This window comes from Lissotriton helveticus, chromosome 9 (assembly GCF_964261635.1).
Source record: "Lissotriton helveticus chromosome 9, aLisHel1.1, whole genome shotgun sequence".
Classification (NCBI taxonomy): Eukaryota; Metazoa; Chordata; class Amphibia; order Caudata; family Salamandridae; genus Lissotriton; species Lissotriton helveticus.
The window spans coordinates 1,032,170,568-1,032,184,933 of NC_136070.1; positions in this window are offsets into that span (position 1 = coordinate 1,032,170,568).

Consider the following 14,366-nt stretch of genomic DNA (forward strand, 5'->3'; position numbering starts at 1 on the left):
CTCAGATGTGAGTCCCTTGCTCACTTTGCCACTGGATTCAAGCAAGCCTGGCTGAAGACGGCTGTAATGCCAGAAACCGGTGCTAGGAAGCTTGAAATCGGTCCAGGGAAGGCATGGCTTGGCAGTTCAGGCTTGACTGTTCCCATGAGGCAAAGGGGCAGACTGATTTGCATATGGCCATGTCTAAACTGGGGTGGCAGAGTGGGCTAAAGAACGTTGATGGATTAAACCCAGATCTGTTGACTGGGTGTGAGTGTTTGATTGGTTCAGATGCTCCGTCCATCACCACCCCCTTTTGTACCGCTTTGTTCGCCATAAGTTGGCAGGGTATGCTCAGACGTGAGTCCCTTGCTAACTTTGCCACTGGATTCAAGCAAGCCTGGCTGAAGACGGCTGTAATGCCAGAAACCGGTCCTTGGAAGCTTGAATCCGGTGCAGGGAAGGCATGGCTTGGCAGTTCGGGCTGGACTGTTCCCATGAGGCACAGGGCCAGACTGATTTGCAAATGGCCATGTCTGAACTGGGGTGGCAGAGTGGGCTAAAGAACGGTGATGGATTAAACCCAGATCTGTTGACTGGGTGTGAGTGTTTGATTGGTTCAGATGCTCCGTCCATCACCACCCCCTTTTGTACCGCTTTGTTCGCCATAAGTTGGCAGGGTATGCTCAGACGTGAGTCCCTTGCTCACTTTGTCACTGGATTCAAGCAAGCCTGGCAGAAGACGGCTGTAATGCCAGAAACCGGTCCTATGAAGCTTGAATCCGGTGCAGGGAAGGCATGGCTTGGCAGTTCGGCTGGACTGTTCCCGTGAGGCACATGGTCAGACTGATTTGCATATGGCCATGTCTGAACGGGGGTGGCAGAGTGGGCTAAAGAACGGTGACAGATTAAACCCAGTTCTGTTGACTGGGTGTGAGTGTTTGACTGGTTCAGATGCTCCGTCCATCACCACCCCATTTTGTACCGACGTGCTGCTGGGCAGTTGAGAATAACAAACATCTGTTATTTTTTTGCAGGGCTTATACAAAACAACGTTCATATTGGATTATTTCTCTCTGCAGACTCCTTGGTTTTAGGGATAGTCACACAGCTCTTAGGGTATGCACAACCAATACCAGTTACTGTGTAATGTACTTAATTGCAAGTTACAAGTCGGAAAGATGGTATATCAGGTTGAAAGCACTGATAAAAAAGTAAGATTATTTTGTGCACATTTGTCATCTTGTGTAGCTTAAGGTTACCTTGATAGGCTTTGATTTTGATTTCCATGTTGTTCCATTTTTAACTCTTTTTATGAGTTATTACACGACTTCTTCCTCTTTTAACAACTTTCATCTTACTTTTTATGGATTTGGAAACACAAAAAGATTTGCATTGTTGGATTGCAATCCTTAAAATGAGTCATACTTGTTGGCATAATGTTTTTTGGGAAAATGAATTTGTATGCTTTTGTTGTATTCATTACTGGTGTTTAATTGTGTACCTTTTACGGGTCTATGGCGCCAAAATACAGGAAATATCATGAACTGCTAGTAGTATACCTGGGGCATGGCTTCCTTATATAGAGGCAACACCTTTCAAGATGGCCAACAGGATTTTGGAATGTTTTCGTGGTCCTGTGGCTGGTTTCAAGTTTTCTTTACATCATGTGGAAGGGGATCTGCAATGAAAAGAATAAAATATCATGTTAAACACTTAGCATGTCTTTTAAACCACTTAACAAATAAACAGTACCGTATTTTCCGGCGTATAAGACGACCCGGCGTATAAGACGACCCCCTACTTTGCTTGATAAAATTTAGGTTTTGTGCTATACTCGCCCTATAAGATTTTCAGGGGTTCAAAAGTCGTCTTATACGCCGGAAAATACGGTACATCGTACATGGGGTGAATGTCTTTGTAGATTATTGGTCATTTTGTGCTCCCTTTGATAAAATGCTTACATTAGGTGCTCACAGCATTCCCATGTCATTGTCATAACCAAGTATTAACAGCTACATGAATCTATTCAGAAATGTGCATTGAGTCTGTCGTCAGCGTTTGTAGTGCACTCCTTCTGAATGAGCCAGACCACATGTGTGTTGTCGGGGTCGCTAATAGGTAAGTATGGGCGAAATTTGCGAATTCGCGTTCCGCGAATCCGCACGAAATCTAATTCGCAATCCGCAAAATCTGCGAATTCGTGAGGATTTTGGTTTTTTTGCGTGTTCGCGGGGTTTTTTGTATGTTCGCTGGGCTTTTTGCGTGTTCGCGGGCCGCTTGCATGGCGAAGTTACCCATGCGGTCATGTATGGGCTTCACCTAGGCCACCCTCTGGTTCATCACTGCCACCCTCTGGTTCACACTGCCACCCTCTGGTTCACCCCTGCCACCCTCTGGTTCACCCCTGCCACCCTCTGGTTCACCACTGCCACCCTCTGGTTCAGCACTGGCACTCTTTGGTTCACCCCTGCCACCCTCTGGTTCAGCACTGTCACCCTCTGGTTCACCACTGCCACCCTCTGGTTCATGACTGACACCCTCTGGTTCATCACAGCACCTCTGGTTCACCTCTGCCACCCTCTGGTTAACCACTGTCACCCTCTGGTTCAGCACTGCCACCCTCTGGTTCACCACTGCCACCCTCTGGTTCACCACTGCCACCCTCTTGTTCACCCCTGCCACCCTCTGGTTCACCACTGCCACCCTCTGGTTCATCACAGCACCCTCTGGTTCACCCCTGCCACCCTCTGGTACAGCACTGTCACCCTCTGGTTCACCACTGCCACCCTCTGGTTCACGACTGCCACCCTCTGGTTCATCACAGCACCTCTGGTTCATCCCTGCCACCCTCTGGTACAGCACTGTCACCCTCTGGTTCACCACTGCCACCCTCTGGTTCATCACAGCACCTCTGGTTCATCCCTGCCACCCTCTGGTACAGCACTGTCACCCTCTGGTTCACCACTGCCACCCTCTGGTTCACGACTACAACCCTCTGGTTCATCACAGCACCTCTGGTTCACCACGGCCACCCTCTGGTTAACCACTGTCACCCTCTGGTTCAGCACTGCCACCCTCTGGTTCACCACTGCCACCCTCTGGTTCACCCCTGCCACCCTCTGGTTCAGCACTGCCACCCTCTGGTTCACCACTGCCACCCTCTGGTTCACCACTGCCACCCTCTTGTTCACCCCTGCCACCCTCTGGTTCACCACTGCCACCCTCTGGTTCATCACAGCACCCTCTGGTTCACCCCTGCCACCCTCTGGTACAGCACTGTCACCCTCTGGTTCACCACTGCCACCCTCTGGTTCACGACTGCCACCCTCTGGTTCATCACAGCACCTCTGGTTCATGCCTGCCACCCTCTGGTACAGCACTGTCACCCTCTGGTTCACCACTGCCACCCTCTGGTTCACGACTACAACCCTCTGGTTCATCACAGCACCTCTGGTTCACCACGGCCACCCTCTGGTTAACCACTGTCACCCTCTGGTTCAGCACTGCCACCCTCTGGTTCACCACTGCCACCCTCTGGTTCACCCCTGCCACCCTCTGGTTCAGCACTGCCACCCTCTGGTTCACCACTGCCACCCTCTGGTTCACCCCTGCCACCCTCTGGTTCACCACTGCCACCCTCTGGTTCACCAATGCCACCCTCTGGTTCACCACAGCACCCTCTGGTTCACCCCTGCCACCCTCTGGTACAGCACTGTCACCCTCTGGTTCACCACTGCCACCCTCTGGTTCACGACTGCCACCCTCTGGTTCATCACAGCACCTCTGGTTCACCACGGCCACCCTCTGGTTAACCACTGTCACCCTCTGGTTCAGCACTGCCACCCTCTGGTTCACCACTGCCACCCTCTGGTTCACCCCTGCCACCCTCTGGTTCACCACTGCCACCCTCTGGTTCACCACTGCCACCCTCTGGTTCACCACAGCACCCTCTGGTTCACCCCTGCCACCCTCCGGTAGAGCACTGTCACCCTCTGGTTCACCACTGCCACCCTCTGGTTCACGACTGCCACCCTCTGGTTCATCACAGCACCTCTGGTTCACCACTGCCACCCTCTGGTTAACTACTGTCACCCTCTGGTTCAGCACTGCCACCCTCTGGTTCACCACTGCCACTCTCTGGTTCACCACTGCCACCCTCTGGTTCACCCATGCCACCCTCTGGTTCACCACTGCCACCCTCTGGTTCACTCCTGCCACCATCTGGTTCATCACTGCCACCCTCTGGTTCCCCCCTGCCACCCTCTGGTTCAGCACTGCCACCCTCTGGCTCAGCACTGTCATCCTCTGGTTCACCCCTGCCACCCTCTGGTTCATCACTGCCACCCTCTGGTTCACCACTACCACACTCTACCGAGACCTTTTGTGACACAGTGGCAGCACAAAAGATGCGCCATGGTGCTGGGTATTAACAACGTGACGCATCTGAACTGGGGTGGCAGAGTGGGCTAAAGAATGGTGATGGATTAAACCCAGATCTTTTGACTGGGTGTGAGTGTTTGATTGATTCAGATGCTCCGTCCATCACCACCCCCTTTTGTACCGCATCTGAGAGATGCGTCACGTTGTAAAGCCATGCACCATCAGGAGGCGTTCCGGCGCAGGGGAGGGCGTTCCTGCGCAGGAACGCCTCCTAAAAGTAGCTGAGTGAAATCTACAAGAATTCACTCAGTCACTTTTAGGCCAATGCTGCGTCAAAACCCTGCGCCTGCTTGAAGAAGGCACAAGGCTTGATGCAGCATTGGGGAGATAGGGCCCCCCAGAGCATTGCTGGAGCTGCGTCGCAAGCGCGAAGCAGCTCCAGCAATGTGCTGCTTTTACGGCACAGATGCGTGACGCATCTGTGCCGTTTTTGCCACATGGTGCGCCGCATTGTAAATGCGGCGCACCATGGGCTGCGGAGCTGCAGCGCACAATAACTGGCGCATCCCTGGGGATGCACCAGTTATTGTAAATCTGCCCCTATACATTTAGCCAAAGAGGGAGCACTTACTGATTAGACAGTGGAAAGTACTCCAGTTGAGTAGAGGTATTGCACAAAAAGGTGGCATCTTCGTTGAAAAACACGCAGGGCGGGATTCATTCTGCCCCCTGTTAGACTCGTTTTTTGTGCCCTTCTGCCCTCTGTTAGACTCGCTTTTCCTTTGTTTTTCTGCCCTTCTGCCCTCTGTTAGACTAGTTTTTCCCTTGTTTTCTGCCTTTCTGCCCCGTTAGACTCGTTTTTTGTGCCCTTCTGCCATCTGTTAGACTCGTTTTTCCCTTGTTTTTCTGCCCTTCTGTCCTCTGTTAGACTGGTTTTTTGTGCCCTTCTGCACTCTGTTAGACTCGTTTTTCCCTTGTTTTTCTGCCCTTCTGTCCTTTGTTAGACTGCTTTTTGTGCCTTTCTGCCCTCTGCATCACCACATTATCACTCAGCGCTACCCCAGCATCACTCAGCACCACCACATTATCACTCAGCACCACCACATTATCACTCAGCACCACCACAGCACCACTCAGCACCACCACAGCATCACTTAGCACCACCACAGCATCACTCAGCACCACCACAGCATCACTCAGCACCACCACATTATCACTCAGCACCACCACAGCACTACTCAGCACCACCACAACATCACTCAGCACCACCACAGCATCACTCAGCACCACCACAGCACCACTCAGCACCACCCCAGCATCACTCAGCACCATCCCAGTATCACTCAGCACCACCACAGCACCACTCAGCATCACCACTGCACCACTCAGCACCACCACAGCACCACTCAGCGCCACCCCAGCATCAATCTGCGCAACCATTCAACAACAACTGGTTCAAATATGTTCTCTCAATGTTTCAAACTGTATTACAAATGTCACAAAAAGATGTTAATATTTCACTTCTGTTCTTGGATTTTCATCACAATAAAATACACTGAACATAATCTTCACAAAAGTTATTTACAAAAGTTTAAGCTATTGCCATTATAAATTAAAATCACTTTTCTTTAAGTATTAATTATTTTAAAAAATTAATAGCCATTGTAATTTGTAATATCAATACAGCTAAGTCACGTAAATACAAAACATGTTGCATTACACATGCTATAGGTGTCACATTTGCGAAAGTTATAACTATTGGCATTGTAAATGACAAAGCTCTTAATTTAGCTATTTTCAAAACCAACACATAAATACAAAAAATTGTCATTTACAAGACCAATAGCTCAAACTTTCCTAATGCGAGACCTAATGCATTGCAAATGGTTGTTTTTATATCTGTCAGTGCTTCCTGTTGAGGTTTAATTTTCGTGACAGGTGCCTCATTGCCTACTTGTAACTATTCTCTGACCCTGCTTCAAGGGTCAGAGCAGGGTCAGAGAATAGTTGCAAGTAGGTAACGAGGCGCCAGGAAGCACTTACAGGCTTACAGCAGCAGGTGCCCAAGTTGAAGTTAATTTCTTTGTAACCCTTTTGTAAAAGGTTATAAAAAATGACCTTCAACTTTTGAATCTGCTGCTGTAACCCTGTAAGTGCTTGGCTGAAAATTCGTCCCCGCTGATTCGCGGATTTTACCGCGATTTAGCGAGATTCGCGCATCGCGAAATCGCGAAAAATCCGCAAATTCCGCGAGCGGAACGAATTTTCAGCCCATGCTTACAAATAGGCAGAATTGACTTTTCTTCATGAAACAGGGAAAACCCTGACACCAAAGGTAGAAATCATTCCTGGGCTAAGGTGCCAAAAGTATCCGGCTCGCGCTGGACCTTCTGTGGGTGTGAAATTCACATTTCTTCCGCTCGGAGCCTTTCAGTCAAAAGTAAACAGATTACCGAGACCTCATCCAGAAGCTATCTGATGACCTAGAGCTCTCCTCAGCTATAGCCTGCAGCCTTCCCCAGTTGAGGATTTTTGATTTCCAGTTGGGAGAACAAGCCCAAATGTAAAATTTCCGAATCGGTTGAACCCGGTTTCTGTATCTGACCCGCACTCCATTGCAGTGGGCTTTAACTTGTGCCCAGGTACTGGTCAATCACAACCAGATATTTGCGGTTGGGGCTTAATGCTTTTTTGGCTCCATTTTTTACCTTACAATTGACAACTCTGGTTGCCCTGCATTGTTATGTGTTGCGTTGGGGTCACTTTATTCATAAAATGTTCCCTATTTCTCTAAATTGTTTTTTTATTTTTATTTTGTCATGTTTTGACTTAATCGTTGTTGTTGTATGACTTTATTCGATATAAAATATCATAAAAGTATGTACAATCCAATTCCATACCTTTAAAAACAAAGCCAATTTTAAAAATCAGTACCAAAATTCCCAAACAACCAATAGAGATAAAAATCACATCTTAAAAATATCAATATGCATAAATAGTATATAAAAACAATAAAATGCAGGCAAGTTTGTAAACGATAGGGACAACAATGGACACAAAGGGGGCCTAGCTCATATTAATGGGTGACATTATTATTATCCCTCAGCAACTTGCTTCTGGTTAACCACACACAGCCCAGCTATTTAGCTACCCCACAGATTACACTAAGGGAAGATGTGTCCATTTTTAATATGTGCAGCACCTCCCTGTAGTTTCTGGCTCCCAAATTAGAACAAACCGGTTTCAACCATTTCCTTCTCGCATATCTGTACGCAGGACAGGTGAAGAGAAAGTGGGGGATAGATTCTGAGGGAGGTGCACAGCCATGGCACGAAGTAGATTTCACCCTGCTATTAATTCATTAAGAGGGAGAGTTCCAAACCTCAGCCTCAGATAAAGTGACCTTTCTCTTGGGGATTGAATACAATCGAGGAAGGGTTCCAACTTTCGGATAGGCTTGTGGTCTAAAAACTGCTCTAACAAAGTGCCCCGATTGGAACTAAGTGACCCCTCTGCTTGCACCCACGCCTAAAACGCTTCCTTAACTAATTGTTTTGATGGCGGGGTCTGGCTTTCCCATGCCTCAGCCAGTCTGATGTCAGAAACAAGCTGTTTAAGCCTGCAGATCCATCTGATCTTGTTATCTTTATCCAGCTCAATAAGCTCACTAAGGGCAGTGGCATAGTTTATCAATTCTGGGGTCCTTCTCAGGCGCACCCAGAATAATAAAGGTCGGAGCCTTGCAATATCTTTGACGAATGCTTCCCGTAGTCTTGGCGGAGTGGTATTAATGGGGTGGATGGAGTAAGGGAGACCAGACCTCGATTAAATTTGTTCTCTGATCTCACTAAATCCATGGTGTTCTCGAATCCCCATAGTTCCGCCCAGTATAGGGCCAACTGTAGGGCTTTGCCCTCATACACCACAAGGGCCGGGGCTACTGGTCTGCTGAAAGAGAGTTGCTGATGTCTTAGAATTGCCCCCGAGACCCTTTTGTGGTTAAGCAGCATTTTGATCAAGTGTGAATTCCACTTCATCAAGCTGTTAACCCGTATGCCCAGATAGTCAATAGATTCGACGGGTTCTAATGGGGTACCATTCAACTTGATGCAATTCCTGAACCGTTTAGATGGTGACAATGCCATTAGCTTAGTTTTAGATGTATTAATGCATAAGCTCCGTGAGTCACAGAACTGGCTAAACCGATCTAGGAGTTTTTGCAGGCCCATCGGGCTTTTAGAAACCAGGAGGGTGTCGTCGGCGTAGAGCAGGATGGGCGATTTCTTACCTGCCAGGGTTGGGGCATCGGCTGGGTCCTCCCTCAAATGGTCTACCACCCCATTAACGAAGAGGGAGAACAGAGTCGGGGCCAATACACAACCCTGGCGTACCCCCCTTTCCACTGCCACCCTTTCTGTCAACTGACCCTGACTGCCCCACCTAATTCTGGCATAATTCCCCTCATGGAGGCGTTCAATGAAGTCCAGGATCGGGGAGGGGGATACCCAAATCCAGTAGCACCTGCCAGAGCTTGGCACGAGGGACCAGGTCAAAGGAGGTCCTTAGATCGATAAATGCCAAATAAAGACTGCCTTTCCCAATGATTACAGATTTCCAATAAATCATATAGAATCTGAAGACCTGGTCCATCGTGCCAACCCCCTGTCTGAGCGCTGCCTGAAAATGTGACAGGACGTTTTCGTCGTCCATCCAGGACCTCATCCTCATAAGGAGAACCCTGCCAACCACTTTCTGTACTACATCGATTAAGCTAATCGTCTGTAGTTAGCAGGATCCTCCCTATTCCCCTTCTTGTAGATGGGCACTATCTCGGCACCCTTCCAGGAGTCGGGAACAGCATGTCCTCTGGCATTGAGGTTCATCACGAGCAGAATGAATTGTGCCCAGAGCTTAGGATCATACAAAAGTAAATCGTCAGAGAGGCCATCAGGACCCGCCGCCTTTCATGGCGCTATGCTTAATATAGCCATTGTTACTTCATTAATCCCAAATGTTTCAGCTGGTACAAGCGCCCTATCAATGGGTGATGGCAACCCAGACCCAGGAGACAGATTCTCTTTGTCCCCATGATAGAGACCAAAGAAGTGGTCATACCACTGTCGCCCTGTTATATGGTTTGATAGCGGGTCCATTCCCCTCCGAGAGCTTTTATTAATTAGCTCCCAGAGCACAGTTGAGTCCTTCAGCTGTGCGGCAGATTTAAGATCTTGCCAGTGGGATTCTTCCCAGGTGCGCTTAGCTAGCTCTGTTGCTCTAGCATAGTCCTTCCTAGCTAATCTTATTTTTACAGGGTCTTTTGCACGGAGAGCTATAGATAGTGCCTCTCTCATTTCTCGGCATGTAGTCGAATACCACGGATTAGATGGTTGTGAGGGGTAGGCCTTCTGTTCTCTGTGATCTTTGATGGTAAAAAACTCTCCAAACCTTCCTATTATGTTTTGGTAAATCCTTGCAAACTCGGAATCTTGCATATCCTGACTGGTGGTGTTGAGTTGGTCATATTCGATGATCTTTTGCTCTATAAGGTGCCTTACACTAGATAGTTTCTCTTCCTGATTAGCAACCTTGTGCCACTTAAGGCGTCGGTTGCAATTAGACGGTACTACCTCCCTTGTTGACAGCGCTGAAGCGTTAACTGTCACAATGGATGTAGTATCCCACCTGCGAATGATCTGCATGGACAAGGTGTTGTGGTCACTGTCCAAAGTGGACTTAACCTCCATATCAAGAAGGACGGCCCATAACTGTGTGTCCAACAGGATGTAATCAATCCGTGAGGGGAACCTTATCCTATTGAATGTGTTCGCCCCGCTGGGATCAGAGCCCGTCCTGCCGTTTATGGCTCTTAGATTGTACTCTAGAGTCAATGCATTAATTTGTATAGCCCGGGGGTCCACTTCTTTATTGGCGCTATGTTTAATGTTGGGATAGCCCATTTGTTGTCTTCTTCTCCAATACCCAGGATATCTTCTCCATTCAGTGGTTCAAAAGTGCATTTGAAATCTCCTGCTACAATGATACTAGAGGTGGGGGGGTAGAGGACAGTTCAAACTCTAAGGCGGTTATGATTGGTGATGATTGGGCCTCTGGAGACCCCCTCACATATACATTAAAAACGTCCATAGGGGCAGCATTTTTTCCCCCTCTTATTGTCAAATGCAAAATATCCTGAGATGGGGAATTATGTTTAGTGATGGACCAGTTTAATGCAATATTGATCCAGATATGGAGACCCCCGAAGGGCGCCCCTTGCCTGAACTAATCGCAGGGACACAATATGTGGTACACCCTGACTTATACAGGGGCTCCAAACTCCAGGTCTCCTGGAACAGGCAGATGTCATATTTGCCAATAAACTCATTCCACTCCGGAAGAGCCCGTTTTGTTTTGTAACCCTGCTATGTTCCAGGAGAGGAAGTGAATCACCCCTGTAATTGATACAATTGGCCGGATGTCACTGACCCCCACAGGCGCAATCAAATGAGTATTGCCTTTTTTATTGTCCCTTGCATCTCCTACTGGCCCTTGACCACTAGGGCCCATGTCAATTTCCCTGCATGTATATCCAACTACGTTGGCAATGTTGTTTACTGGCTGCACCTCTGTTAGTCAGTCTACTGCACTCAGGCCCGAATCCCTCCCCTCCCAGGCCGGTAGCCAAAGTGGAAAGCGCCGGATCTGGATAGAAGAATGCTCGGGGGGATGTTCTAAATTCTAGAGCCAGTAGGTTTTCTGCAATCAATGGATCATATAGCTGTAACTCAATGCAATCAGTCAGGGAGCTGCCCGATGAAACCCGCCTCTCTTTTACCATGTCCTCCCGTATAATTGATCTACAACCCCTTGTATGCCTTAACCAGTGTATAGCTTTTTTGTGTAAGGATTCGCTACTTTCGTAGCCACTGGCAGTATTAAGTTTCGGGACCTGGGTCAAATACAATGTTGGGGGGTTGTTTGCTGGGTGAATTATGTCACCTTGTATTCTCTTTCTAGCATAGCTGCTTGATTGGTTGCTCTGGGCTGGCTAATGGGCGACTGGACAATAGTGGCTTACATTAGAGTTGGCATGGCCCATGGCCCTCCCCTTGGTACCCCTGTCGGTGACGGAATCGGCATGTGATCTGATGTTGCAGTGTGAAATGTCTGCACCCAAGGTGCCCTGCACTCGATTCTCTGCCCCTAGAGATGGCCTGATTGAGTCTCCCTTGGGGTTCTCTAATCTAACCCCGTTTGGTGGAATAGTGGGTACAGGTGGCAGTGGTAGGGCAGATACAACAGGGGGATGGTCGAATCTGCCCATAAGAACCTCAGCCTTAACTTTCAAGGAAACTAAGTCCCCTTTGAGCACTTTGATCCTCTCTAATAACTCCTTATTTGTAGACCCACGTAAACCACAGCTAGCTACACTATCAATAATTTCAATATCATTATGGACCCTTGGTGGTAACGTGATAACGTCCTCAGTTACATGTTCAAGGACTGCAAACCTATTAGAACAAGGTACTTAGGTGTCAATATCGCAATCCTGTTGCGTCCCACTAGGGATCAGCCAAAGGTTGATTTGGGGGTAGGTAGGGATGAGTCCCTCGTTGATCTTATCGGGTGGGCTATGTACTACACAGTTAGAGTATCTCTGTGGAGTTTACTTATTGAACATAGAGGGGATAACTATTCTTTGCGTCTGGGATAGAACCTCGTCAAGTGTGTGGGTGTCGTTGGCCGGGTTCATGCTACCACCCAGGACATATTCACACTCACTAACAATAGCTTCTATTCTAGATAAAACGCAATTAGTAGCTGCGTGGGGCGCTTTCTTTGATTGTTTCCCCTTTTTATTTGCGGATACTCCCCCGCCCTCCATGGCTTTCCTTTTTCCCATTAGGACCGTATATGTAGACCCACCCCTCTTTCTAATCGGATTACAGTACCACAGGGGTTCACTTGATAGTTCGTAGGCACAGTTCGAAATCCCCATGAGGTGGCTGTATTATGGTTGACAGTACCTTAAGTCCTTGTAGGGTCGTGCGCCAGATGCAATGGGGGGGCCCAGCCTGGCCTCCTTCGGCCCCCGACCGCTATAGACAGCCCGCCCTTTGCCCGGGCTTAGCCCTGCATCCGTCCGTGAGCGTCCCGCGTCGCGGGAGTCTGCCGGCGGTTAAATACCCCCGGAAATGAGGGGGAGGGGCTGCAGGTCCGCTAGAGGCCCCGCTGGGTCCTGGGCTTGGGAGTCCTTGATCTTGCCCCCGCTGCTGGTCACACACAGATGAAACGCGACGCGGGAGACGCAAGAGGTTGATGTAGCCCCTGGTAGTGAGGGGGAGGGGTTGCCAGTCTGCTCGAGGCCCCGCGGGTTCCTGGGCCTGGGAGTCCTTGATCTTGCCCCCACTGCTGGCAACACAAATGAAACATGACTTAATCAAATTTTTGGTACTGCGTAAATGTTTTACTCATTGCCTCTAAGTTAAGACTGTCTGCTCTGTGCAATAGGTACCATAGAGTTGGGCTCAGGCTAAATTAGTGACTTTGAGGATTCACCCTGACACGGTTATGGTCATTAATTGAGGTGGGTTCTCATCCCACCTAACTAATACCCCAATTTCTTCTTACAAGTGGGTTGAAGTTGACAGTAGACACTTGCAATAGTTACAGTTTGATGTGTGTGGAATAGTTCTGTATATGACAAACAGTGACCTAGTTCTTTCTGTCAATTAATTTGCAGCTTAAATCAAATTGAACACAAATAAAGCTTCTAATGAACAGACAACGATTTCTGTGAAGTTATTTGGAAAGGAATTGTCATGATGCATCAATATCGTAGTAATTTGGAAACAAATAATTTTTAATGTTGGCCTGTAAAAATGTATTGGGCCAGAAAGTTATCAACACACTCCGTGCTAGATTTAAATTTGTTCCATGAGAAAATCTTGGACTGTACAATACAGGTTTCTCATATCTAGAATACTGATATCCAGCTGCGCTACCAAATGCGCTTGTTGATATATATTATAAATGTGTTCACAATTCTTTGAGCACTGCACCTTCTGCACTATTTTACTTGAATGTAGCAGCTTGCCTATGGAACAAATATATTTTCCCAAGGAAAGAAAACCCTCACATAGCTGTTTGTGCTATACTGGCGATTAATTACACTTTGTATGAATTTCTTTGCATTAATGTGTGTATACATCACAGAGTGATCTGGCAAGTATATACATATGAAAAAGTCCCATTGGACCATTATTTTTCATATTTCAGTCAGTTAACTCCCAAGTGTGCTATTGCAGCTTCCCACAAGGCTCTGATAAAATAAAAATAGAGCACTAACCCTTGTATTTATGACAAATGTGTGGCACACCTGAAGCCTTCTTGATGGAATCAAAACTGTAAAACTTAAAGCATTTCATTTAAAAATTATCGAAATGAGGGGTTCCTTTCGTCACAGAAATTATGGTTAGTGCTCCAATAAACTAAAATGAGAAAACATTGTTTTGAGTTCTCAAATGTATTCCTCAACCATGTCTGCAAAACATTCTGACATGATGACTGAAACATGTACGTTCAACACCAGTAGCAGTTTGCAGTTTGGCAGTTAATTCCCCAGTGTGCTATTACAGCTTCCTGCAGTGCTCTACATAAACAACAAGTGTGCTAACAATTGTATTTATAATAAAAGTGTGTCACACCTGAAGCCAACTTAAACAAAATGATGCAGTTTTATCTGTCATAGAAATTAGATTTAGTACACTAGAAAGAAAATATGAGGGCAGGGAGTTGGCAGGGGCAGTGACAGCAGAACCCTCTGTAGAGGATAGGAGGTTAGGAGCAGGGCAACAAGAACCAGGGAGGGCAGGCAGCAGGGGCAGTGGTAGCACAATAGACCTCAGACGGAAGGAGGGAGGGGGCAAGAACATGGACAGCAAAGGGTGGGGGAGTAGGCAGGGTCAGGAACAGCTATCTGGTCATAAATGGGAGGTAGGAAGGGG